The following is a 23,273-nucleotide window of genomic DNA, read 5'->3' as shown; positions in this document are numbered from 1 at the left end:
TTGCTTCTCCTCAGGAAACCTCCCACGTCCAGCCCTCCCCAAGCCTTAGCGCCAGCACGCCGGCTGCTGTGATGGCACGGTTGCCTCCCGCTCTGCACTCCACGTCTCCGGGCTGCCGTGCGAGGCCAGGCCAGCTGCACGGCACAGGCTGCGGGGCAGAGGGCAGGACCTGCCTGCTGGCTTGGCTCTGCGGCGCCCGGGACGGTGGAGCCCGTTCTTGGCAGCTTGTGAGGCGCGACTGTAGCAAACAGCATCCCCCAAGAGCCGCGCATGCAGAAACCCGCGCAATCGTCCACTCGAAAACATGACTGTTCCAGGCATCAGAGTCTTAAGGAGATGCCTGGGGAGTCCGGGGAAGGAGACACAAGCATTGAAGTGAACACCTTTTCAGCGCCTCTTTGTGTGTGTTCACTTTATGAAGGTCCCACACACATACACACATACACCCGATTGTTTGTTTTTTCATGAGGCTCAGATAAACACGAGGCAATGCTGCTTTATGTCAGCAAGAATGAGTAAGAGCGATAACAAAGGCGACAGGATAAGGAAGCCCACATCAATAAGATGAAAGCATCGTTTTTCTACTTTCTGGAGCTTTCCCGCTTTAAATGCCTTGCTTTCGTTTTTCATGTGTGTTAATAATTATAAGCCAAGAAACTCAAGCCTAATACACCCAGTCTTTGTGCCAAGTTAGCTCCTTAAGCGTGCATTTTTAAAAAACCAGTGACGTTATGGTACTGATACAGATAGGGAGGCACTATGAGCTCCTCTGCATTTGTGGGATCAGGCAAGATTGGCATAAACATCCTGATAATAACACAACTGCATTGTACTAGGGTCTATACACTGCTCTCAATATACTGGTTTCAAGCCTATATTTAAAGCAGTACAAAAACTGCATGTAGGCAAACCCTTGGGAATATGTTTTGACTCTTCAAACAATTGTAATCAAAGGAACAATACTGACCCCACTGCAGTCAGTGGGAGTTTTACTGTGCATTGTTTTCAGAAGTTCTTTCAGCTCCTGGAGAAATTTCTGTTAAGTCAACAGGCTCTCATGGTGCAAACAGCTTTTTGAGGTTAAAAAAAAGGGAAGGGAAAACAAAGGAAATAACACCGACTGATCAAAGGCAAATCTATGACTGCATCGCTTACATACACATTAACACCTCATTAACACTACTTGTACCTACAGAAAAAATCAAGCTTGGGAACAGCTCTGGCACAAAGTAAACAAGCCCTAGGTAGAAATCCTGCTTCTTTCGTCTGATAGTACCAGAAGTAGCAAGTCCTTGATTGCAGTAGCTTTGTTCTTACCATTTATGAGAACAGAAATGAAAGATTTCAACATTCTGTGATAAAGAGTTCCATATGAGAACTCATAATGATCATGATAAAAACAACAGCAGCAAATTGAAGATAACAGGATGGGGTTTTTTAAACATAGTACCAATTTTACAGTATGGTTAAAATATCAGAGTAATCTTTTGGGGAAAAAATGTTTCATAGTCCTGAAGGTGAGACAGCATTAGAAATTGGTCACATCTCAAAAATCTCCGCTGGTAATTCTCAGTTCTCCTGGCATTTCCATTTTCACAGTATAGTGCCTCACCTCTGCCTAGAATTGGAGCTCCTGCTTCTGCTTCTGCTTCTGCTTCTTCTTCTTCTTCTTCCTCCTCCCCCTCCTCCTCCTACCCCCACCTACTCCCAGCCAAACTCCCCAGCCACTTTCCTTGCCGTACCTCCAGCTCAGCTATCTTTGCAAACATCTTTAAAACACTAACCTGGCAGAAAACAAGTGCATTAAAAACACATGGAGCAAGACCAAGATGTTTTGCTGCCTCGGTGGCCTGGGGAGCCGCAGCCTGGGCAGGGCAGAGTTAGCAAGCTCTTAGCTTGCACCTCGCCTGCTGCTCCCAAACCTCCTCCACTGACCAGTGCAGTCAGGGCGAGAGTGTGCTTGTGGCTGTGTGCACAAGTTGCTGGGAAGAGAGTCCTTCGTTCAGGTAACCCCTCTTATCTCCCTTTCTGTACATTTTATTTCACCAGGACTTAAGACTGGGATAGGAACTGCTGTGGCTGCGCAGGATCTAGGGTTTTAGTAGGACATCCTCTACCTGATCACTAGCAGGCAAAAAGAGAAAGCCTACTTTAGGCCCATGCTGAATCTGCACCCATTTCACTTCTCTAAAACCAATTTTGTTAAACCGGATGAGGTGCTCTTATACCGACTTAGCTAAAATCAATTCCTAATTGATCAAAGCTAACTTGAAATAAAATTGCCTAGGCTATAATAAAGGGTGTCCACAGCAATTTAACTGACTGGATTTAAAATAACCCCATCAATTAAGCAGCTACAACTGTTGAGCTTTTCATGACTGGGTTTGCTTCCTCCTCTGTGCTCAGGAAGCATTAAGTGCAATGGAGACCTAATCCCAATTAGTGCAGCAGAGTGCTGCTGTGGGAAAACAGTAAGCAATCCAGAGCGAAGCTCATGGTGCAAGGTGCTGGGCCGGAGATCTGGGTTCTGCTCTCAGCTTTCCAGTTAGCCCCTTGCATTGCCTCAGGCACGATATCCTCCCTCTGCCCAGGTTATGAACAGCAAAGGCAAATTCCTGGGGGCAGGAGCTGTCTCATACCTTGTGTTTGCAGGGCACTTTGCACCAGGGGGATGCAGTCTTGCCTGGTTCTTTGAAGTGCTGGCATTAACCAAATATCTGCCTTTTTAAAATGACTAACACCATGCCTTGCACTTCCTCAACAGCACAGTCTTTTTTTTTTTTTTAAGCTTGTGTGTGTCCATGGGTGAGAGAGAAAATTAATCTGACGATAGCTTTTCTCCATTTTAAAGACTTGTGTCCTGCTCTAAAGTCACATCCAGATGGGAAAAAACCCAGAAAACCCCCATGGCCACAAATCTGCTGATGAAAGTCAGTTGAACTGGCTCCTGTGATTTTGGGTGCTAACGATACATTTGGGTACTCTCATAGGAAAAGTCTGCAGTACAGCAGAGGTTTAGCACCAACTTAGAGATGAGGGTTTGGGGAGACTTACTTAATGCTTGGCTGCTTTCCCTGCTTCTCCTGTGTCAGCTGGAGACCCCCTCACCAAGCTGGAACCTGCACCAGGCTCAGAGTGCTCCCAGTTTTTAGGAGACAGCTCTAATGCATTCCTAAGTTATTTAAAACCTTTGTAAATAGGTGTTCAAAGCACTGAGAGCTGAAGATCTTCCCTCTGCAAGAGCAGAACTTTCTGCCTGGTACACTGGCAGTACTGGGAATGAGGGTGGCTGAACATTGCTACCTTCAGGGAGATGCATCACACAGGCTAGAAGTTAAACAAATCATCTCCTTCAGTCCTCTGTGCTGCATATCTTTTCTCTGCCAGCCCACAGGGAACTGAAAAATACCCAAACTGCTTAACTGCTTATTCAGAACAGACATGAGCCAAAGCTGGAATTGGTTATGCAAACGATCCTGAATGCTGGATTTGCTGGTAAAACAGGATTCAAATCCAGGCCACCCTGTCTTTGTTTCTGCAAAACCAAAAATCAGACAGTGATTTTCTCCAAAACAACCGGAATGTTTCTACGTCTACTTCATTTCCACATTTTGATTCCCTGCTTTGCCATCCAGCCCACACAACATCCTTTCCCTCCTCCTGCCAATCACTGTTTCACACTTCCAACATTTAAATTATTTACATTGCATTAGCCACATAAAAAGGGACCTCCTTTTTATTGTGGTCCTCCTCAAATCAAAATCTTATATTGGCATCAGTACAGAACAATGATAAGGAACTAATGAACAGTTAAAAATACCCTAGTTATGTAGAAGCAATTTAGACATGTCTAAAAACTAGCTTATGGGCAATGAGAGAGATTTTCCAAAAACCCGCAATTGATTCCTTTGATTTTTTTTCCATCAGTAACTTCTTTAGCTACTCAAGAAATTATTTAAAAACTTTTAAAATTTGAATTCTTTTTTAGGAAATATACTCAATGCTGATGGAATTCTGGTGGAAGATAAAGAAGTCACTTATTTCCAAGTACAACCCTGAAGCAAGACACATACATTTGTATGGGTATGTATCAGTATGTGCATTGTGTCCGTGTGTGTGCATACACCATGTGTGTGTGCACGTACACTCTTTGCACACTGAATTATCTATATATTAGAAATAGATTTAAGCTGCACAATTCAGTCTAGCTCCAAGTTTGAATATTCTCAAGTTTCAGAGGTGTTTGGATCTAAGCCTGGTTTTCAACACATAAAAAAATGGGTCCTATTCAAAATTAAGAATCCATTTAAAGCTCAAACATTTCTCACCAGTAACCTTTCCTGGAGTGGCAATGACATTTGAGCTTTGCAGATGAGACAAGGTTACATGAAAAACACAGGAACATTACGTCTCTACCAAGATAACATAGCAAGATGGCATTGAAATAAGTAACTAGGACTTCTGCTAGTGTAAATCAGCATATTCCCACTGAGATTCCTACCATATGGAAACCAATATACCATGCAAAGGAACACAACAATTTTGAAATCACATTTTTATCCTCTGTTATGAAAGGGGAAAATACTACGTCAATACAGAAAAATGACAACTCTTTTGATTCCATTTCTTTAAGCATTTGACAGGAATTTATCTTCTTCCTCTGTGTAATCAATGAACCTTGTTTGTGTAGGGTTTTCACACAGTAACAAAGGACTGTGTAACAGGGATGTGTATAAATTATCAGAAATACTGGTGAAAAAGTCAGGAATAGGAAGAAGGGAGCTTAGAAACAAGTGCTATATTAGAGACGCTTTTTATTTTGCAATTGACCACATTCCAAGTCCCTTTCTTATCAGCCTTAATATAGATTTCTCCTAGTTGCAGTTCTGACACTTTAACACAATAAATTATTACGCTAGCATGCTAAAACACAGTTGTATTAAATGGCCTGTTGAAGACAATTAAATCCTTGTGAAGGCATGCAGAACAAGATTCCAGAGAAAATTATTAAAACACAATCCTAATAAATAACTGTAATCAGCACAAAATTTTGCAGCCCAAATTTTGAGTGTATGGCAACAGGCAGCACGTGCGTCTGAACTTTTGATGGGGGACGGGTGTCTTGTGTTTCAGCAAAAGAGCGTGACTACGGTGAGCTTAGCTAATACCCATTGTGTGTCCGGCTTGGGGAGCCACCGTCTCCCCCCATGCTGTTACCCACAGGACACACACCCACCCCACAAACCTTCCTCGGGTTGTCCAGCACTGAGAGCCGCTGCCTCCTGGTCCCCCTTGGCCGTGGGGCGTCACCATCAAGGGCTGCACCAAAAGCCCTGGCTGCACCACTGCCTCCGGGGAGAAGCAATGGCTAAATGGCACGGTGGCCCTGCCCTCCACACACCACCCTGACTTTAATCAATACAAATCTGAAGCCCAAACTTTGAGCGTGTGAAGGAGTTAGCCATAAATTTACTCCTGTTGCCTGCCCATGATACATTACAACACTGAGGAAAGAAGACACCCGTGCAGTCAATAGCGGAAGCTGCTCCACTGCCACGATTAGGCATTTATAGCAGAGGTTTGCTTAATTTAAGGATGCTGACTACTTCTCTCTACCAACTCTAGCTAAGGCATGGGTGGTCCCAAGCACCAGGCAGGCCAAATTGTTCCTCACACCCCCACGCTTAGGTGCAATAGCAGCCACGATGCCTGCGTTCGACTCTACAGCACTTGGTGTGATGGCCAACCCTCTGCCTCTATCAGTTTGATTTGCAGGTTACCACAAGGAACTTCAATAGTTTGCACATGAATAATAAATACATAAATAAACTGGCATGAATAACACTCCCGGGAAATCAGCAATGAATTGCCAGGTGTATTTCTTACCAGGAGAAAAAAAAAGAAGAAAAAAGAGAAAGGGAGAAGATGAATAACTGGGAGAGAATTATGCTCCAAACGTTCCCTGGTCACGGAGTATTGACAGAATAAGAAGTGCTGAACTGTGGGCTATTTGGAGATGCATTTGTCAGTCGGTGCACAACTTCCCTGAAGTCTGTGCTTTATATTTGGTTAATGCCATTAGAGCTGGGAAAGACTATTAGGAAACTGAGAAATGAAAATGATATCTGAAATTAGTATTTCTGACTGTTTTTCCTTCCTCCGGGTTATTTCTACAAATCAGATGTTGTGAATTCTTATCTTGTTCCCAAATCAAATAACTCCAGTGAGCGGCAGAGGCAGGGTTTGAAAGAGGAATCTCCAGTGGTCTGTGCCTCAGAGCTGTGGTTTATTCTCTCCCTCCTCAACTTTGAGGCAGCTTCATTAACTTGGACTTAGATTCCAGCCTCAGCTCCTGTTGTGGAGAGAAAAAAAAGGGATGAAAGAAAACCTCAACATGATCCAGCCAGACCTTGAAAAATTAGACCCCCAGAAGAAAAGAATACAATCGGAACTTGCAAAGACATTTTTTTTATTGGCCTTGTAATTTCCTCACTAAACAAGCTTTTAGCAGCCTACCCCTCTCAGAATCTTAATTATCTAGCAGCCCCTCATAATGGCCCCATTCATGGCTTTGCAGAGCAAAAGCACTGTGATATCGCAAACACAGGAACTCAGAAGATACAGCATGTTCCCGAGGAAGGGCTGCACACCCACAGATAGTTGGCAGAGGGAATTTGCTACTTGGAGAACATAATATAATACAAATATGTGGATTTTTTCTTTCTTTCTTTCTTTTCCTGAAGCAAGGAAGAGGAGATGCTGTGTCTGACTTGTGTGTAAAGGAAAAAAAAGCACTCTGATATACAGTTCTGAATAAAGCAGAATATTATAGGCTCTCCATCTCTCTCCTCCACCATTTCCGACTGTTCATTGACTACCATAAATTAATATGACGTGATATATTGTATGGGCTGGAGACATTTTATGAGCTTTTGAAATCTTTTCCAACAGGAAATGTGAGGCATCACTTACTGTTCAGGCTTTTTTGGTTTTGTTTGTCTGGAAATGAACCACAGGCTGAAAATATTCAATCATCTGAATCAAAACAAAGAATGATGAGTTGGTCAGCATCCTTGAGAACTGGACATTTTTAGTGATTCAAGTACCTACTTCTACAGACCCTTCCTATGGTAAAAGAAAGAAAGAAAATACTATTATATCAGGAGGAATATAATTGCAAAGTTTTCATAAGCTACTAGTTCTGAGAGTCTGTTACAGAATCACAGAATCACAGAATCACAGAATCGTATAGGTTGGAAAAGACCTTTAAGATCATCGAGTCCAACCGTAAACCTAACACTACCAAGACCACCACTACACCATGTCCCTAAGCACCTCATCCACACGTCTTTTAAATACCTCCAGGGATGGAGACTCAACCACTTCCCTGGGCAGCCTGTTCCAATGCTTGATAACCCTTTCGGTGAAGTAAAATTTCCTAATATCCAGTCTAAACCTCCCCTGGCGCAACTTGAGGCCATTTCCTCTCGTCCTATCACTTCTTACCTGGGAGAAGAGACCGACCCCCACCTTGCTACCACCTCCTTTCAGGCAGTTTTAGAGAGCAAGAAGGTCTCCCTTCAGCCTCCTTTTCTCCAGGCTAAATAGCCCCAGGTCCCTCAGCCGCTCCTCATCAGACTTGTGCTCTAGACCCTTCACCAGCTTCGTTGCCCTTCTCTGGACACGCTCCAGCACCTCAATGTCTCTCTTGTAGTGAGGGGCCCAAAACTGAACACAGTATTCAAGGTGCGGCCTCACCAGTGCCGAGTACAGGGGCACGATCACTTCCCTAGTCCTGCTGGCCACACTATTTTTGATACAAGCCAGGATGCCATTGGCTTTCTTGGCCACCTGGGCACACTGCTGGCTCATATTCAGGCAGCTGTCAACCAACACCCCCAGGTCCTTTTCTGCTGGGCAGCTTTCCAGCCACTCTTCCCCAAGCCTGTAGCGTTGCATGGGGTTGCTGTGACCAAGTGCAGGACCTGGCACTTAGCCTTGCTGAACCTCATACAATTGACCTCGGCCCATGGATCCAGCCTGTCCAGGTCCCTCTCTAGAGCCTTCCTACCCTCAAGCAGATCAACACTCCCGCACAACTTGGTGTCATCTGCAAACTTACTGTGGGTGCACTCAAGTGTGTAGTTACTTCTGAAGTACCCACTGAGTTATGCTCTCCAGGTACTTTTTGCAATCAGTTTTGCTTCTTAAATTCACAGTCTGACTTTGTCTAAAAAAAAAAAAAAATTAAAAAGAAAAAAAAAAACCCTACAGTTTTCCGACCAGAAACTATATCATATGCAAACTACAGCCCAGAAAATTATATTCAATCACTTACATTAAATAAAAATCTTGCCAAAAAAGCTGTAACTACTGCAATAAGCAATAAAAGAATTTAACTAAAGAAATCACTGTTCAGAGAAAATATCAACTCTGTATGTCCATAGTTGTCTTTGGATGACAGTTTAATTAATATATTTGATATTCCAACAGAAATGGTCCCATTTACTTCAGGATCTGCTGTACCAGGCCTATTCACTGAACATTGACCAAGGTCCTCTGGATAACTTTATGAAGACCTACCAATTTTTATTTCAGTAAATGTGCTCCCTCCAGAACTGGTGGGCTAGCCAAACACCATAAGCCATATTCCTAGCTGCAATGGCAAAATAAAAGTGCCCCCAGAACAATGGTAAGAATTATGGAAAAAAGGGAAAAAAAAAACCATTTATCTAGGAACTTCGCAAGATCAAGGCAAAGTTTACTTTTGGTCCACCTCCATCCAGCCTAAAAATTGTTTTTTAATAATAACCCTGTTGTATCTAGTATGTCCAGATGTGATACAGGTCAATTTAGAAATCCAGATTAAAAAACAAACAAACACACAAAAAAGCCCCCCAGCAACAACTATTGTGTTGGATACAGAGAGGCATTTGGACCTGGGAGGGTGCAGGGGTGAGGATTTATATATAACATCTCCCTGAAGATTTATGGATGAATCCACTCTTCAAGCAGTAAGGCAAGGAAAAAACCTTACAAAATTGGTTTTGGGGATAGGACTCCTTCCAGAGTGCTGTTTTTAGCCGCCAGAGAGGCCACCTCAGAGAGGACCAAAAGCCAGAGACAGCCCACAGGTATCCAGCAGCCTATGCATGAGCTGCATTAGGAATCACCTTCAGGCTGGTTGTGCTCCAGGAACCATATCACATGAGTAGTACCAACCCACCACCACGTTGACACCTTGTAAGAAAGACAAAGGAACATAAGAAAAAGAAACAACTACTTTCTCGCCTTTGAAAAATGTCTCCTCCAGAAGAGGGTGAACAAAGGAGTGTGTGCATGCCAGGCTACCCAACTGCACCTGCCCTAGACTGATATGGTAGCATCAGTCTCCACATTTCATGAATAATAAATGCCAACGTTAAAGGAAGGGATCGCTAGAGAAGATGGATTGAAGGAAAGCGTAAGTTAAACAGCGAGAAATGCATCTAATACTTGCATTTACCAACTGAAGCCCAGAGTTTTGCATCGCTAGGCAGAAGGAACAAATTGACCTCTTCACAGAAGTGGTGCACTGAAGATGTTTAATGAATTGCTTCAGAAGCAGAATCAGTTCTGAACTGAACACAGGTATTTCAGGGAGGAAAAAGACACATAAAAGCACTGTGCAAACTGCTGACAGCACTAGCTATGTGAGAGACAATCAAGGTACTTAACATTTTAAAACACATGCCCTGCATAATAACCAATGCTGTGGAAACCTCAGTTGCTCTTCCAAGCACTGAAAGAAGAGGAGCGTCGCTGTACTAGGATCGTAAAAGATACCCTCTAAGCCTCTTGCCTAAATGCATGTGTTCTTAGTTAGAGAAATGTTAACTTAACATTCTTCATGTACCTAGGGGCCATTTTCCCCCTCAGAAGCTGAGGGGAGAGGGAGAAGGGGGCATCACGCTATTGATTTTCTACAAATGCGCTTAACCTTTAGTAGCTGCTGTCAGCGTTTCCAGTGTCAATACCAACAGCAAAGTAACTGGAGGAGCGCAGGGAGTTTGCTTCAGATGCAAGATCTGGGAAATCAGAGGTTCCTCTCTCAGCCCAGGGTTAATTACTTTCATGGCTGTACCCAAAAGGGTGTGGATGCAGGAGAGAAAGTGGGGGCTCTCCACAAATTCAGAAAATATTCTCTCAAAAGTAACAAGAGGTGGCTCTGTAATTCTCATGAGCCATTGGGTCTGAGTCAACTAATAACACTCACCATCTAGAATACACACAGTTCTTCTCATGAACATTTCCTGTAATGAGTGCTGTGCGGTATCACAGAAAAAGTGCTCAGGCCGTGGGTGATGAGGGGGCAGCTGCTGCCCAGCTTCCAGGCCCTGCGAAGGCTGCTGGAGTGGGGCAGGAGTTTTACAAGAGGCAGTAGCTGAAAAGGCTGGTAATAGCTTGTGTAGCTCGTCGTTTCTGGGTCACTAGGTTAAGAGCAGAAGCACGCAAAAGTCAGCTTCGTCTCCCTAGCAGTCACCTGGCTCCTACGTGAAGCGAGGCAGTTGCTCCAGCCCGGCTCCTCCCGAGCAGCTGCTTGCTCTCCTTGCAACCCAGGCTGGCTCCCTCAGTGACAGTCTCCGCAGGAAAGCATGGCAGCAAATCGACGTATAGCTTGAACTGCTTCCTGATGCCTGCAAAGCCTGATTTATGTCAGGCAGGTGATGCGTCCTCCTGACAGTAAATTAGAATTGTCTTGAACTTTTGACCAACTTACTTACCTACACTCTGCCCACTAACATATCTCCACTGTGCATACTTCACGCACCCCGCTACTGCAGCTGCTGTCTCTAAAAGGAAACCGCGCGAGCAGAGAGACAAAGTCTCTCCTTGTCCCACACGTACCCAGATCCGCACATGCACGCTTCCCAGCAAAGGGGATCAATGTTCAGTCCTGAAGCAACCGCAGGGCTCCACTGCCATAGCTCGCAGATGGGCAAGGGCTGAGCCCCTCCAGCAGCGTGCCGGAGCTGGCATGCCACCCTGCCACCGCTCTCGCTCCCCTCTTACTTGGCAGTGCGTACCGAGCCTTGGTATCGCGGAGTTATGACTGAGTTTTCTAAAATGTACTGGTTGCAATTTTTTGTTGTCATTACCTCCTCCAACACAGTTTGGGCTTGCAATATTAAGACAGCTTGGGTTTACATACAGAGGGAATACAAATAGCTTTCCTGCAAAATAAGTGGTGAAAACACACCATTTGACGGTGCTGCGTGGCTTACAGGATTTATGGTCTCCCGTTTGGGATGAACTGTGCAGTTCTCTTGTGGTGTTGCCATTATGAATAATGCGGCCACACTAAACTCACACTAATAAAACCTGAATGTATCACCACATTGTTCGGCACTCTGTATAGGAGAAACCCATCCATTAGCGAGGTGGGCACTGAAAACTCTTTGTGACAGGAGCAGCGCGGGGACAGCTTCACAGCAGCTATTCAGAGCCACTTTACAGCTTCCTGAGCACAGCCCAGGCTGGGCTGCATGCCAGCAGTCTGGGAAATGGCTGGCAGAGGAGACTCCGGCCACTGATTTGTACATCACGTCAATGCCCCGGGAAAAGGAGCAGGTACTGAGAGCACCTGCTAGAGGGTGCTTGTAGCAGGTCCACAGCCCGTCTTTAACATTTGTTTCAGCTCACCTGTGCCTTTGATGAGTCCTTTGACAAAGCAAAATTGCTAAGACTGCAAATCGGACAATCACCCCACCGCTTTAGCTGCTACATAGCTATTGGGGACCACCGGAGCCTGCATGGACATCAGAAATGTTCACACCAAAGCAGGCACCCAAGCCAACGGGTCTCCCGGTCTCACGGTCTCCCGAGGCAGCGCGCTCAGAGCGGGACGCCCTGCTCTCGCGGCAGGAGTGGATGCACCGCGGACTTCCCGCCGCCGCTGGCCCGGTTGCAAGAGCAGAGCTGATGACCACAAAAGCATGACTGCTCACTCAGAGCAGAGGCAAAACCAAAAGCAGTGAGAACATCTACCGGCAACACCACCTGCTTCCTAGCCAAAAGCCTCCAGCCTTCCTTGATGATGGCTGACATATGCTGCTTCCTGCATGCCCCATGACTAGGCTGGCTGGCCTCCATTTGTCCTGCTTCAAACCGCTTTCATTTGATGAATGCTTTAACCCTGGAGAGTTACCCAAGAATGTACTAATATCACGCCTTACATTTCTTCTGTGTGAAGCTCCTAAAAAATATCTTACTAAGTTGAACTGCCTTCCTTTAAAGAAACCCATGACTTTGCTTCTGGATTTGCCTTTCCTCCGAGCAGCGGTATTTAGACATGCAAAGCAGTCCTGCGAATTCACCCGACTGCTGTGGCACAAAGAGAGCCCTGATGAGAAAGTTTGAACTGAACATCTTTCAGTGGATGACAAATCTTGGCCTGCCTGAAGCCTTTGAAAGCCCAAAATGCAATGCAAATTGAAGTTCAAGGAGCCTAGAAGAAAACTATTTTAGCTTTAGGCTTTCAACCAAGCAAAAAAAGAGTTAAACATTTTATTTTAAACAGCAGTTCAATCATTTGCTTTCCCAGTATTAATGAACGCCTTCTGCATGTTTCCCCAGATAAGGCTGTGATTCACGTAGCAGGCATACCCCAGAAACTCAAAAGGTCAAAAAGATGGCAACAAAGAATTTTGTTAATATTACCTAGAATCCACTCTGTTCCTTTGGCTATTTTAGTATCAGTAAATAACTCTCTACATTTTCTGACCTAAGCAGTTCCATTTGAGAAGCTTCCCAGCCTGGATGTTTCTAAAATGTTACCAAATGATTGAACACAAATCCTCAAATGAAGAGAGCGGGTTTATTAAATATCCCAGAGCAGTGCTGTCTGCCCACACTTATGCCCATGTCTGGCTGCTGGCTGATAAACGCCTTGGCTTTAAGATATTACTTATTAGCATGCCTGTATATTTCCACCTCACACAGTCACCCAAGGGTGATTGCTATCTGTTAATTGAATTCCGTGCCAGCAACTGTGTCTTTGTGTGCCTGCCATTATAATTTCGAGGATTGTGACTTCATTTCCTATTTACAAGTCACAGTGATAAAAAAGTGTATTTATTTATATATAAATAAACACAACATTTTTGTAGCTATATGGCAGGGGTAGGTGGAAAGCACATGTGAAATGCACAGGTGTGTCTGTTCTTTTGACTTCCTTTTTCTCTTTCTTTTTAAAGGCAATCTGCTTCCCACCTGAAACAGAGTTTGTGACGGGAGTGATGGGAGAGGGGGCCAGGGGAGCCAAGTGAGTCTTAAGCTTAGAGCAGAGCACACTGCGGCTGTAGAAAAGCTTGGCTCGATGCCTTCCAAACGCTGGACTCTGTGTTGCAGGTTTACTGGCATAATGATTTGCACGTCTACTGCACTCTATTCAAGCATCTCGGAGCTGTTCCCCATCACTGCCTTCATAACGATGGTTTCTGGAATGCTTCTCCCATTGTTTTAGATGAGAAAATGTGATGTGTACATGGCTTGACTCTCCCAACACCACATTGTGAGACTGAGTAGGACTAGGAGAAGCCGGCAGAAGACACAGAACCCCAATGACGTTTGGGTGAAGGCTGGCACGTCTGACCTCTGGGCCTGCATCTTAGCAGCAAGAACACATGTTCAACCCACAAGTCTGCTTGGGCAAGCAAAGAAAATTCCTGAACCACCAACCACAGTTGGCTGCTATTGCGGGGATAGCTGGTCTATAACCGCTTTCATAAATGCATTGAGATTCACCTCACAATCCTTCTTGGCTTTCTTTCCCCTCAGTATGTCTGTAGGAAAGTTGTTCAAGAATCTCAGTCCTTGGAAGATCAGAAGCTGATTTCTCTGTTAAGATCCACAACAAGCAGCTAGTAGAGAAGTGAAGGTAAAAAACCTTGGAAGGGGTTGTGGCCACCTCAGTCTAAGGGTCTGTGGAAAACCAGGGTGATCTCTTTTACCTAGCCAATTAATATTTCACAGAAGAAGTAGTCAAGCCTACAGCCAAACAAGTCCTTGTTGCAGTGTCCTGTATGGAGGTGGATTTCTTACTACCCAGGTTACACTTCTGAGCACGCCTGCTCTGAGCACTCCTGTTTCCAAATGTCTCCAGAGACAGCACCTGAGTAATGAATTGGAGCATCGCTATCTGTTATGTCAGACACTAGCCAAATACTATTTATTTAGTAGGAAATGTTATGAAAGCATTGCTTTTTAATAAGATTCCTAATATTTCCTGGAGCTTGCCTACATGAGAGTCTCCTTCATCACTGTTTTGCTTTACCTTTTTCCATAGCCAGAATGTGCTGAGCTACAAGTCAATTAGCATAAGCACCCCAGGAAGTTATAAAATGTTTTGTGAACTGGAAAGAAAAGATTGGGGATCAGATTCATTTTAGCATCCTGAAAAATCTTTATCCAAATGGTATTATTGTAGTCCAACCTGTCCCCAGTTTAAGAGCACTTCTCTTTAGTCTGGCTTTTATTAAAAGGCAGCATGCATATTGCTATAAATTAGCTTAAGAAATAATTTTTTCCTGTAGACAGTTGTATACTTCATATTCATCACTGGTTCAGCTAACACTAAAAAAACTGGCTTCAAATATCCCCTTTTTGTGTTACAAATTCTCTATGAACTATTTTATTTAAAAAATGAAATACCGTAACTGTTTTCAGAGAAAAAAAATTTCCAAGGACAAATTGTTTGCAATGTAATAGATGGAACTAAGGATGCCATCTATTATTGAGATCACTCAACTTAATCTGTAAATTTATTTTGGCTGCTTATAACTTGGGCAAACTTTATCCACTTGAACCAATTTTTTTTTTTTAGATTGGGTGTCGTCCTCATAGCAGTTATAAATTCTGCTGAAATTAAGTTTCTGGGATTTGCTTGCTTTCTTAAAATATAGGAAAGCGTGCATGCACAAATGCCATTAAAAAGCATACGTACTAAAACCCGAACTTATTGAAATCTTCTAATAATCAAATTGGACAATGTCAGAATTAACAGGGTTGAAACATTTCAAGGTCACTGTACAAGTGATTTGATAATATTTAACCCTTGAGTAGTAAATATAAATAATATATGCTCTGAAACCAAAAGAAAAGAAATCAGGTCTACAGTGAAACAACTGGCAGTAAGAAATACCTTCTTCAGATTTTGAATTGCTCACGTTTTTTTCTGTCAAAAATATCATCACAAACAAAATGTTCCTATGAAACATTTCAATTCCGACAAAGCAGCATTTCCTGGTGGAAGATATTCTGGTCAAAAAAACCTTTCAACAGAATGTACTCCAGGCTCAGTCTTTGATTATACAAGAACACAGTGCTCCTTAAAATGTCTCAAATGCAAAATTAGTCCTGCTTGGTGTATAGCTCTAGACTGAGAGGTGAATTAGTGCAGGGTGTTCTCTTGCTGCAAGCTCTTGCTGTTGGGGTGGGAAAATCAGAAACATACTCGCTGAGCCAGGTCAGTTGCTTAGGTGACCAAATCCAGGGAAAAGTTCTTGTCTGGGAAACATTGCAAATTTGGCCTTGTTCTGATCCCAAGGCTTGGCCGGAGCCTGGAGCCTTGGCCCTCAACACGGTCATGCACCCATCACAGCTGACAGCAGTTGGGGGGACAACCAGCATGTGCCTAGTAAAGGCCATGTTAAAAGGCACACATGCATAATTGGGGGTTGAACTAGGATTGCACCTTACCTCTGATGCTCCATAAATTTGAGTGCTCGGCTTTGCAGCTTTAATATTTTTTGAATCTGTAATTTTTGTTGTATAATTGTATATAGTACATAATTACTTATAATTCATTACTGCACATGCAACTGCAGACAATGTTTAGACATTAAATCTCATCTCAGTGATTGAATAGAGGGTACAGTAAAAATAAATATCCATGTATTTTGTAAATATTTGCATAATGAGCTATTTAAATGCAAGAGATTCTAACATATGTAAACAATTGGAAATACTATATGTGTGTAAGTCTAAAGTGGATGCAAAAATATACACAACCCCTTGTAAAATCATATGATTTAGGAGTCAAACATAGCATATTTTTTAAGGCTTTATGTATTCCAGTACTACAGACTGTAAATATACATGCTATTAAAAACACATTGCTCGGTACAATTAGTCAGTAAACTGTATGACTGAAAGCTTTGGGTAACAGACAGTGGAATAAATGGACATTAGCAACTGTCCAGTTACAGTGAAATCTCTTTGTGGTCTGCAGACTTAAGACATCCAAACAGTTACAGAACTCAGCATAATCAATCCCAGTTCAACAAGTACCAGAGGAAATAAGTTTCTTGTTGTTACAAGGCTGCCATGTAACATGACGTGGGCTTCTCCTGCAAAACTTTTTCCCAGCTCAATGTGCAGCAATGCATGCAACAGGAACTGAGAGGCTACCTCCACCAAAACACATCGCTTGCTTCTTCTGGTCTTAGTCCAGTCTGAGACTTGTGGACCAGTGCGTCAAATGGCACCTTAATGAGGCTCTGCAACCCCAGCCACAGTGTAATGTGGTTCAGCGTGGTTTCTTCAAAGGAAATGTAGTGGTGGAGGATGGAGGGAACAAAAAGACTTTCAAAGTGAAAGCTTCTTTTTGTGTTAATAACCAACCTGAGCTAGCTGTCAAGGAGAGAAACAATGAGCATTGTACTTGGGAGCTAGGCTGCCTACCGACTAATTACTGCCTTTGCAGAAATCAACTTCTGTGCTAAGGACCTAAGCAGTTAGATCATATCCACAGTCACACCTCTGAGCTCACAGCTGATCACAGAAAGTCAACAGTGGACTGTTGCTGCCATTTCCCTCAGGCTTCATGACTCAAAGGGACGCTGCTGACAAGATGCATCCCACCTCCTGTGGAGCACTCCACACCTCCGTGGTGGTGGAGGGGACGGGTGGAGGGCCCTCCGGCTTTGGGAGGCACAGCTGGCTGGCATGGCCAAGAAGAGATGGACAAGGGATCTGCTGTCTTCAGTGGGATTCGTTGTCCCAGAATCACCTAGGTGCCAGGCCTGTATTAGAGCAGCTGTCAACAGCCCCATGGCCAAAGCAGCCAGAGACATCGGGGTGGCAGGGACATCCCAGCCACAGCCCCGTCCCCAGGTGGCACCCCTGCTACCTCTGCCGTGCTTCAGGGTGCAGAAAGACCACCATCTGTGTCCTAACCAACTTCTATTGCAACATCCCAGGCCCCCGACCTTCGTGCACATGCCGAACTCCCGGCACCGGAGCAGTTAATAAATGTTTGAGTCACTGGGGAGCTAATTTAAGCCCACAATAACCGGGTGTAGCAAATAATTAGCGGACTGAAGAAATGGAAGATAATATGAGAAGCCTGGGCGTGGGTGTTTATGTGAGGCATAGGGAGCAGTTTTTGACTCAGAGGTTGAGTTGTCTGGGCCAGATTTAAGGCTATGGAAACTTCAGTATGAATTTTGGGGAGGGAAGAAATTAATGTCATTCTCTTCTATGGGACATTTAGTTTCAACATTAAACTCAAACATATTTTCATTAGTAATACTCCCAGTCATCAGACAGCTCTGAATTTTTAAAACCTCCCTTTCGAACTCCTACACTACATTTCAGACATGTTGTGTCCAACTCATGACAAGCCCTGCACCAAAAAAATATTTTCTGCACAGGCATTCCACATGCTCAGAGGCAAAAAAAAAAAGGGTTTTCTGAAATGCCATACACAAGAAAGCCATTTGGGTTGTGGGGGAGAGTCACTCAGTGTGCAAACCACAATCACAGTCATATTTCTTACACCTTCCAACAATCAACCCACAAAGCTAACACTCCTCAGAAATGCTTTTAAGAGATTTTCTACTCACCTGGAATAAAGATAACATTTACACTGCTGTTTCTTGTTGAGCAGTGCCGTGGTTTAACCCCAGCTGGCAACTAAGCCCCACACAGCTGCATGCTCACTTCCCCCTGGTGGGATGGGGGAGAGAATCAGAAGAGTAAAAGGGAGAACTCGTGGGTTGAGATAAAGACAGTTTAATAGGTAAAGCAAAAGCCGTGCACGCAAGTAAAGCAAAACAAGGAATTAATTCACTCCTTCCCATGGGCAGGCAGGTGTTCAGCCATCCCCAGGAAAGCAGGGCTCCCTCACGCATAACGGTTACTTGGGAAGACAAACGCCATCACTCTGAACGTCCTCCCCTTCCTTCTTCTTCCCCCAGCTTTCTATGCTGAGCATGACGCCATATGGTACGGAATAGCCCTTTGGTCAGCTGGGGTCAGCTGTCCCAGCTCTGTCCCCTCCCAGCTCCTTGTGCACCCCCAGCCTCCTCGCTGGTGGGGTGAGAAGCAGAAAAGGCCGTGACTCTGTGTAAGCACTGCTCAGCAGTAACTAAAGCATCCCTGTATTATCAACACTGTTTTCACTGTTGAAAACATAGCCCCATGCTAGCTACTAAGAAAATTAACTCTACCCCAGCCAAACCCAGCACAAGCAGCTATTCTTAAAACCAAGATGTGTTCTTGACTAACCTGTTTCCAAAGAAAATTTGAGCAGCTAAAAACCATGCCTTCTGCAGACCAAGGAAAAAGGCCAGTCAATTAGTATTCCACCCATTTCTCAAAGTCTCATAATGTGAAATGATATTATTTTAAAAATTTATTATTAAAATAATCTTTAATTAATACAGGGTAATTTTACACAGAAGAAATTCTCCCTTTTCTTTCCTCCACCCCAAAAAAAGGCTCTGAAATTAAATTATTCTGGTAGTGGAAAGCATCTCCAAATCTTCACCACAGATAAATGTGTGAGGAGGAAGCATGCTTGACAAAACCTATGTAACAAAAAAATCTCATTTCCATATATCACTCTTTTCCAGCCTTCTCTCTCACTGTCCTTACTTGTATGTCTAGTATCTGCTTCAGCCCAATACTCTTTTAAGAACAAAAGGTTAAGATGGGCTCAGCTTATGTCTAAACATCTGGATGTGCTACAAGATATGTGCATCCTGACAAAGGGTGGTTGGAATCCAAGGGCTCTCAGACATTTCCTCTCATCCACGGTCTTCTCCTGTACTCCACCAGAGCACTGCATTTACAGGAGTTTGCAGCTGTGTAGCTGCACACCTACCTTCATGGTACATTACATGGGACAGCTTAAAATTCTGAGCAAAGGAAGTCGCTCTCATCCCACAGGCTTCTACCAAAGTACAGCTCCCCAGAAATACGTGTGAGGAATTAAGCACCAGACCATTACCTCCCAGCACACTCTCCAGAAGTGAAGAGGAGGAGGAGGAGGAAGGGAGGACTTCAGCACAGGGCCCATGGGTGTACAGATGGTGTGCATCCACAGATGGCACGTGCATGGGTAAAGATCTCCTGTACCCTTGCAAAGGTGCAAGCACCACACATAGCCACTTGGATTTGTCCATTTCACCCTCCCAGCAGACTATCTGCTTTTATTACTGGCAGGCCCCTTACACCGGACAGTTTCTTCCCAACAGAGGCGCCTCCTGCTCCCACATCTGACCCCTCCTGCTGCCTCTCCTACCCCTTCCCCTTCCCACCTCCTTGGGACCTAGGCCATCGGGTCCTTCTCCGTGCCAGGTGCCAGGCATTGCCTTTCGGGCGCTGGCTCAGCAGGGGCAGGCAGCAAGCGGTGCAGGGAGGGGGGAGCAGCAGCTGTGCTGCCGCCAGCTCGGAGATGAGCTGTGCTTGTGTCAAAGGTCTCCCAGGCAGCTGCATGCTTTACGTGCCTTGGGACAGCTGTGCATCAGGGCCAAAGTTAGCCTTCCACTGTAAACTATTTTAAGCAGACATTTAAGAAGCAGACCACCTACCTAGGCCTCCTTTTGCCATCTCTTTGCACCTTCACTGTCGCCAGCGGAACTCTTAAAATCGTTCAGCAGAAGTTGTCTCCGGGTGGAGCAATGTTCATCTCCATAGGACGGGCAAGGCAAAAGGTCCTCACTGACAGGTCTGGTTTTGGGGGGGTTGGCTTCAAGCATGTATGTGTCCCCATGTTTTTGAGGGCAAGGATAAGACAGACTAAAGGCAATCAGACATAGAACATCAGCTTCTTGTTCAGCAGGTAGGGACAGACAGCCTGCCTGTGGACACTGAAGAAGGAAAGGGAGTGCATTTTGGAGGCAAATTATGTGGGTCTGCACTAGCAGCTCTTTATAGTCCAGCAATGGAAGGTCTAATTGAGGCTGTATAATTATCTCCTCACTATCTAAAATGAAATGTGCACTCCCTTGGTGGATATCATTGATGAAAAGCCAATTGGGGAAAAGGTTGAAATACACAGCAGGATCAATTTCATTTGTAATGGTTTTTAACATTTCATCTATACATTTAACTGGCTGAAGTGGGTGGAAATAAATATTATGTTAGCAACTGTGTCACGGAATGAGGCTTTGCTTTTGATTAAAAAAATAAAGGGAAAACAACCATCACCACTGCATGGTTATCATAATTTGTTTCACATACATTTTTTCAATACTAAGGTGTACTAAAATATTTAACCAGTAAATAAAATGCCTATAAACTTCTACAAAGATCTTCAGAACACCTGGACAAAGACTGTGTTTTTATTCTGTGTTAATTGTCTTGTAATACTTACATGAGTGTTTATAAAAATATAGGTACATATATACCGTTACACATGCAATTATCTCTTTATGTATGCATCACTTCCATGTAGTAAAAATATACTAAAACTATTGAACTGAAACCTTATTATGCATTACTTTGTTTCTTGTTTTACTGATATTAACAATATTTGCCTCCACATAAAGTTTATTTTGCTGATATTATTACCACACAATGCAAACTGAAATCACAAACCAAGATACAAATTCAGGTGCAGACACCAGTCCTAAATTCCCCCACTGCAGAGCAGTTTACAGTTCATGCTTAAAGAACCAGAAAGACAAAAGTTTAATTAATGCATTTTTCCATTTTAAAATATGGAATATATGCACGAAGCTGGCAGCAAGAGAACATAATCTTTTATATGATATCATATAATTTAATCTCTTAAATATCAGGCATCAATAATATTACTGATGTAAATAAATAAATAAAGCAAGATAAAGTAAACATCTGACATGTATCATGTCTAGGGGCCTTGGTTTTATTTTGAACCTATAAACCTCGGGCAAGGATCAAGACTTTTCCACGGAAGTTTTTACCCAGTGGATGTTTATTTTTCTCCAATGTAATTTGATGCTGCTCTTGGTTTTGGCATTAATACATTAAAAGTTAAATTTATGTCAGCACCAACAGATCAACTATCAGATGTTGCTATTAACTTTGACATCAAAATCATTAAGAAATTGCCATCATGTAAATTAATTATCAGAATTTTATTGGCATGAATGCATAATGATATTACTCATGCAAATAATTAAAGAAAATGCACAGTGAAAAACACATTAGAATAATGGCACAAAATGTCATTATTCTGGCTTCTTGACAACTGGATGCTATTACTTTTCAGCACAGTGAACTTTAAGGTTAACAGAAAGAGACAGGGAAATCCAGTGCAGGGCTCAAGCTGCTCTTATTTGTATACGAGACTGTAGGACTGAAAACTAACATTTTTAAACTCATCAAAGAAAGCTTTTTACATCACTCTGGGAGAGATTAAAAAAAAAAAACAACAAACACCAAAGCAGCAGAATGACTTATAGCACTGTTATCCAAAGATATATGTTCTTTTGTTGTTGCCAATTTCAGATCTCAAAGGACCTCAGGCACAGAAAGGTTGCTGTTGTTAAAATGCTAGGATTTTTCTAAGCACAGGAGAGTAATAATTAACCTGAAAGTATTTAGGTTATCTCCTTCCACCCCCTACCCAAAAGGTAATTATTACTGATCAGTGCTCAGGGAGAGAGAGTTGTGATTACGGTGCATGTGTGTGTTCTCTTAATTTAATGTGTAATGGACTGAGTTAGCTTTTTCGTCAACAGCAAAAGACTGTCCACTCTAATAGAATAAACATTACTAACGACTCAGTGGTGCGTACCAGCTTACTCACCAGCTGGACACATTTCTTTTAAACGTCTCTCTCCATTCCCTCCCAAGTCAATGGAAGAGGTCTCTCTCAGTCACAGTTTTGTACTTGATCCAGAAATGATATTATAGAAAGAATGCAAAAAGGCAGTCATTTCTGGGCTTCTTGCCTTCCAGCTCCCATCTTTACTAGACTAAGGAAACACCACCACAACCCCAAAACAGAAGTTCACATCCTAAAAATAAAATTCAATGTTTTAAACAGTTAAAACATGGGGGAAAAGAGCCTTACTTATCCTCCTGTAGAAGACCACTCCTAATGACACTTTTGGAAGAAAAGGAGTATTTCCAGGATAAAATGGAGGGCTAGGAAACAGGACATCTATGAGCTGTTCTTGGCTCTATCCTTGTTCGTCTACATAATTTCAGGCATGTCACTTAAATGACTTGCCTTAAATTTTTCCCTGTTGCCAAAGTGAGAACAACGGTGCCAACACAAAGAGAACAACACAAAGAGATGTGGCAAACGATCCACAATTAAAAAAACAAAAGCCACTCCATAAATTAAAACTAGTCAAGCTACCTAAGCATGCACAAACATCCTAGAAATTTCTGAGAAAATCTGTTAAAGATTCGTTTGTGACCTAACGTCCAAATTCTGCAGCTGAATCTGCCAGCACAGACTCCTGCATGTCTGAGGAGTCACTTCTAAATCTCTGTGTGGACCCTTCTTGTCACTGCACTGTCTAATCTTGACATGATGAATCTCAACTCAGAAATGCGACACAAGGGGCAGGCAATCTATGCGTCACCGGTACCAAAGGTTTGGTTGCTGTCTAGATCTCCTGGCAGTTCAGAGCTTATTTTATCCAGTTTACTTTGGGGGATGGGGCGAGGCACAGAGCAAACTATTTTAGGGCAGTCAAGGTCTCTAAGAGCAATTTGGATCATAATTAATATCAAGGCAATGGCAAATGTAATTTAAAAAAAAAAAAGACTTGAAAGCTATTTCTGGTTTTCTTTAAACTTTATAAGTTGCCTTGGGGACAGCTAACTTTGTAGGTATGCTTTGACTTTTTATGGCGAAACACAGACATTTTACTTGAAACAGTTTGTTTAATGATGCCCTGAGCCTTTTACTTCTGTTTAACAATCCAAGCTTTGCTTCTAATCCATCAACAGATAGGTCAAACTTGTACCCATAATTTAAAGTTATGTTAATAAGATCTATGACATGT

At 43.2% G+C, this 23,273-nt stretch overlaps 1 long non-coding RNA gene across 4 annotated transcripts in view; it reads right to left on the bottom strand.

The window, feature by feature from the left end:
• Positions 1 to 4,582: 4,582 nt before the first annotated feature.
• LOC140649273 (uncharacterized) overlaps positions 4,583 to 23,273 on the bottom strand; it is a 34,662-nt gene continuing 15,971 nt past the window's right edge. For all 4 annotated transcript variants that reach the window (XR_012041550.1, XR_012041551.1, XR_012041548.1 and 1 more), the window contains 4 exons: positions 19,857 to 20,064; positions 17,886 to 17,988; positions 6,973 to 7,035; positions 4,583 to 6,352 (listed from right to left, as the gene is read on the bottom strand). This is a non-coding gene — a long non-coding RNA (uncharacterized lncRNA). The remainder of the gene's footprint in view (positions 6,353 to 6,972; positions 7,036 to 17,885; positions 17,989 to 19,856; positions 20,065 to 23,273) is intronic.

This window comes from Ciconia boyciana, chromosome 3 (assembly GCF_034638445.1).
Source record: "Ciconia boyciana chromosome 3, ASM3463844v1, whole genome shotgun sequence".
Classification (NCBI taxonomy): Eukaryota; Metazoa; Chordata; class Aves; order Ciconiiformes; family Ciconiidae; genus Ciconia; species Ciconia boyciana.
This window is presented reverse-complemented; position numbering and strand designations above follow the sequence as displayed.